General features: G+C 28.4%; 1 long non-coding RNA gene across 1 annotated transcript; it reads right to left on the minus strand.

Moving 5' to 3' along the window:
• Window positions 1–768: 768 nt before the first annotated feature.
• On the minus strand, window positions 769–1,452 carry LOC107028211. The gene is made up of 2 exons (XR_001457804.2): window positions 1,347–1,452; window positions 769–1,080 (listed from the first exon to the last, which is right to left on the minus strand). It is a non-coding gene; the product is annotated as an uncharacterized LOC107028211 (long non-coding RNA).
• Window positions 1,453–6,050: the final 4,598 nt, after the last annotated feature.

A 6,050-nucleotide genomic window follows, 5' to 3' on the forward strand; every position in this document is an offset into this window, starting at 1 on the left:
TTATTATTATTGTTATTATTGTCATTATTATTATTTTTATTATTATTTTTATTATTATTGTTGTTGTTATTATTATTATTATTATTTATTTTTATTATTATTATTATTATTATTATTATTATTATTTTTATACTACTTATTATTATTATTATTCTAATTCTTATTATTATTATTATTATTATTATTATTATTGTTATTATTATTATTATTATTATTATTGTTATTGTTATTATTATTATTGTTGTTATTATTATTATTATTATCATTATTATTGTTATTTTCACTATTATTATTTATTGTTATTATTATTATTGTTATTATTTATTATTATTTATTATTATTATTATTATTAATATTATTATTATTATTATTATTATTATTATTATTATTATTATTATTATTATTATTATTACTATTATTGTTATTATTATTATTGTTATTATGTTAGACCAAGGGTTTCTTGGATCATAAGTGATTTTTAATGTCGGTCACACATTTGGTGTAGAGCAAAGGCACACATGTTTTTGTATATTAAGATTTAAACCATGAATTAGAGGTGAACCTAGAAATAGAAAGTTAATGATTCCCATTTATATGATAATATAATTCTGCATGAGAATAATGATATTCAAAATAAATCAAAATATTCACAAATAATTAGTAGATTTCCTCAATTCTTATATGCTCATAACTACCACATTAGATTTATCCTAGTATGAATTGGAGGAAGGAATTGAAAATATCAAATTGGCAAACTATGATTTTTTAAAATTAAAATAAAATATCTCTAAGATTTCATTATAATAAGAGATGTATTATCTTAACCTCAAACTTGTCTTAATTTTTTCTTCTAACAACAGGGACATGTGCATAATCCTAGGACACAATGTGGTTTACATCCAGGACAACATTTACCCAAATAAATATTATTTTTCTTAAAAGAAACACTCCTTCTTATTCCCTCAATACATCCACAAATTCCATCAGTACAAGTCGGAATTCCAAGTTGACAAGAAGGAGCACAATCTTTTGCTGTTTGACATTTTTGATCTTTTCCGAATGCTATACATGATTGTGAACCTATATTAGAAATAAAAATAAATATTGATGTCATTAGTTCAAGTAAACTCATTAACAATACATAGAAATAAAGCATATATAATTGCTTCAAGTTGCTACCCTTATTTTAATAAAAAATCTAATACAAATCCCAAATGTTAACCTTTATGTGTGTGTGTATAAAGAAAAAAATTCATTTACATAGCATCTAAGAAGAGATAATGAGAGGGATAGAGGCAGAGGGAGAAGGAAAGACATGAAAAGGGGAAAATGATAAAAAACTTTACCGAGCAAAATGAACACCCAAAGAATAGTGAATACAATGGTTGATTCCTTCATCATCTTTTATACAAAGTCACTATTTCTCAAAAAATAATGATGATCTTTTTATTTTTGTGTATTATTTCAAAGTAAAAGTCTGCATATTTATAAGACATAAGTAGTATACCAACTTTTCAAGTGAAATCAATCATTAAATTTTAAATCTAAAAGAAGTGGGTAAATTAAAAATTCATTGCAACTAGTCAACTATTCTTTGAAAGCTGGAAAAGAATATTTATTAGTTTTGGCACACATATTTTAAGATTAAATGAGAATTATATTTATGAAATCTATATTGTTGACATTCAATTTTGACCGACTTATATCTAATTTTGACAAATATTTGGTTTAATAAATATTTTGAAAATATATTTCCTTTATTTATATTTTTAATCTATTATAAAACTTTTGTCTAAATTATTAGTACTTATCACAACCTCAGCAGTTATAAGTGGCACTAACATTAAACAAATTTGTCTTAGAACCAGCTTCACCTGAAACTAACCCTACACCATTTAATCAAAATCAAGTATATTATATAATATAAAAGAATATTTTATACATAATTGAATTGAGTCTCCATAAACACAACTAAATCATCTAAAAATAACCAATGCCGAAATACCCTTAAAAACTAAAAGTCACCATACAAAAACTCTAAAAATATCCAACTGAGATACACCCCTAAAGCCAAACAAAACTAAAGTCAATAGTCCATGTCCAAACAAATGTATAAGAAAATGTAGATAAATGCATGGAAGTTGATGTACCGTGGTTTTACGGTACTTTCAATGCTTCTTCCTTAAGTTTAGTGTGTGTCTAAGGCCTCTTTGAAGTAGATTTAACGTATTTTTCTCTCTGTTTTGATGTACCATGGTTTCACGGGTACTTTCAATGCTTTTTCCTTAAGTTTAGTGTGTGTCTAAGGCGTTTTTGTATTGGTTTTAAAGTAGTTTTCTCTTTGTTTGCAGGAAATCTGTCCAGACAATAGGTTCATCCAAGAGATAATTCGGACTTGCAATATTAATAGCCTGATTTGGATAAATTTTGATAATACAGTTTCTTGATGTGAAATTCTAATTCATTCAAGAGGGACGAGGCGGAGCTAGGTGGTGGTTCATGAATTCGAACGAATCCACTAACTTTTTCGTAAACCCTATATGTATATTAGAAAACTAAATAAATATATGTATATTAACATGTGAATACTCAAGTAAATTGATTTAGAAATCCTAAACACCAAACATTTGCTCCGCCTCTGCAAGAGGACATCCTTTTTCTGGTGTATGATACAATTTGGTAATACAGATATACAATATGTTAGGGTGAGACTTGTTTGCACAAAGGTGCATCATGTATGACTTATGGATGACTGATAAGGTAATAGTGCTTGAATACATATTTGTGTATATATATTTATCATATGTGAAACTATTCTTTGTTATACTGTTGGACTATTAATGTGATGTGCGAGATACATTATCTTATGGGCAAAGGACAAAAATCACATACTTTTAAAGCGATCTTTTAAGGCAAAATTACCATTTGTCCCTTATAATTTTATAATTATAGAAATCACTCAAATTAATACAATAATATATATAAGCGCTGATACATTAATCTGATGCGCGAGATACATTAATCGTTAAAGATACATTACATTTTATACATAATACACTAATTTGATGCGCGAGATACATTAATCTGGCGCGCGAGATACATTAATCTGATGCACCGATACATTAATTTGATACACAAAAATGAGGGATTTTGTGAAAAAAATTACAGAAATCTCACCTTTTAGTTTACTTAGTACCGTTATCCCTTATAAGTTTCACAAATCTCCAAAATCCCTCATTTTTCGCGCATCTAATTAGTGTATCTCGCGCATCAGATTAGTGTATCATGTATAAAATGTACATTAGATTATTATATCATGTATAAAATATAATGTATCTTACTTAACAATTGATGTATCTCGCGCATCAGATTGATATGTCATCGCTTATATTATTGTATCCATTTGAGGATTTCTGTAATTGTAAACTTTTAAGGGGTAGTAAATTTTGCATCAAAAGTATGTAATTTCTGTAATATACCCTTAATTAAAACCTATATCGAGTTTCTTTTCACGCCTTGGTCGACCCCAATAACCCCAAAGCTCTCTTCAATCCTACTAAGTTTTGGTAAGTAAGCTTCATAATTTTACAACATAAATACTAGAATTTCTACAAGATTCTAACATCAAATCCTCTCCCTATCTGTATTGAACTCAATTCTTCAATTCTAGGGTTCAAGACTTGATTTTGAACAAGTCCATAAAGAATTCTTACTTCCAAATCAAGGTAAGCATAATTTTCACGATTCCTAGTGATTCTAATATATGATTATGCATTCTAAGTAAGAATTCTATGCTCTAAACATAGGATTTCAAGAAACGAATTCAAAAATTTTAAGAAAGGGTTTCTTGATTGTTCTTCATCAAGTTTGTGTTATTCGTCAAAATTTATGGAGAATTTAAGGTTTGTAAGGCCATTAGAATACGAAACTTATATTCCTCATGCCTTACATCAACATTTTCAATTAGTAAGATCAAAGCTAGAGTTTTTCACCTTCAAGCTTGAACTCTAGCGATTCTATCAAGATTTTTCATTTAAGATATCCGAGATTTCATCAATGGATATCTTTTCACCCATTGAGGCCCAAAGTAAACCTAGTTTTCAGTACATTGTTTCTATAAAAGTTAGAATTTTATGAAAAACACGATTCATATAGTATTTTGCACTCCTCTTTATGAATAGTTTAATAATGTGTTTGCAAACTATAGTTTAGTATTTTTACACAATATATTTATGAATCCTCAGGGCTACGTATGTATGTGGAATTACTATTAAATATATACATATTTATAGACAAAAGAAAATAGATCGATTTAATCTATGTAGTTTACCAATCACAAATCAATACACGTGCACAAAACATAGCACAAAGACTTGACAAATTATTTTTTTAACATGCTTATCAATGAAAGTGTATCAAATAAAAGATAAAAGTGATAAACAAATAAATATTAGCAATCTAGTGGTAGAACCGTGCCCACACATAATACCTATAACCCGGATTGTATTTTTCAAATGATGCATTTCATAATTGCGTAATTTAAGAAAATTTATGTATTGAACTTTTTCGTTTTTACAAAATCGACTGAATTCATTGATTTTAATATTTTCGCTTACCAATTAACGAATGAACTCTGTCTACTTCTTATGAAGCACTTGTGTTATTCTTTTTGCAGTCGTCACTTGTAATTATGAACAACTGTAAGAAAAAAATTGTGTTTAGCTATGAATTTTTTTCGTAGCAAATGGTTGAATTACTCACTACAAATTTTAAGTCGTCGCTATTTAACACCTTACATAATTTATGACAATTTTTTTGTTGTCACTAAATTATAGATTGATTAGAGATAGTAAAATATTTGTCACCAACTATTTATATTATAAGTGACGAAATAAATTTCATAATTAAATATAAATTTTCATAACTAAAATTTTTAATATTTAACTACGAAATCTAATTTGTCGATATTGTAACAACATATATTTTTAGATGAATTTTTTTTGTCTAAAATTTAATAAATTATAAGACAAAAAATATTTTCTCATTAACTAAATACATTATTACTGACGAAATAATGTGTCACTGATAACTTTAAATTTGTGAAGAACACTACTTAACAAATGACATGTAACGACCTGTTTAGTCGTTTTGAGCAGTAGAGTTTATTCTGGTAATAACTGTCTGGGTCGACGGATCCCACGACGGACCATCATGGGCACGACGGACCGTCGAGGGGGTCTCGTTCCAAAACACTTAGATTCTGAAAATTTGGGTACTGAGATCGACTCTCTGAACTTCACGACGGAATGGCAGGACGGACCGTCGTTGGCACGACGGACCGTCACAAATCTTTCCACAGAATTAACTCTTTGAACTTTGTGACGGACCTGCAGGACGGACCGTCACAGTCATGACGGACCGTCACAGACTTCGTAACCCTGACTGGGTCGAAATTCTGCTAAAGTTTTTAAAGGGGCGTTTTGGACTATTCATGCTTATAATTATAAAGTTAGTGGGTTAATGTTAATAATTCATTTAATTGGTGGTTAAAGAAAATAACCTAACAATTAGTGATGGACCACTTTCACTATTTATATAATTAGTCCTATATAGAAATTAGGGTATAATTAATCTCCGGAGGAAAGTAAGAAATCACAGAGGGGCAGAAGGGTTGCGAAGAAGATCGTAAAGTGGGCCTTCAGGTAAAACTCGACCAGCTTAATATTGCGCTATACATATGTATTGATGATAGGGATATATGTTGATATTTTAGCCATGATAAAATATTATACTAATTAAATGGGAAAAAGGGGATATGGGCAAATTGTGACTACGTGGCGGCAATATGATGTTGCTGCCTGCAACATTTTAGCAGCAATTGACATGTTACATAAAAGAAAATTGACTTTAGTGTGTTATGAATTTATAGGTTTTGGTGGATTAAAATTGTATTGTAATTGTCTGCTGTAGTTATGGTAAGGAAAATAATAATAATAGTAAACATAATATCATTAAGGTTATGCATATCGGAGGAATTAATGTGTATCCTT

Source organism: Solanum pennellii, chromosome 8, assembly GCF_001406875.1.
Source record: "Solanum pennellii chromosome 8, SPENNV200".
Lineage (NCBI taxonomy): Eukaryota > Viridiplantae > Streptophyta > Magnoliopsida > Solanales > Solanaceae > Solanum > Solanum pennellii.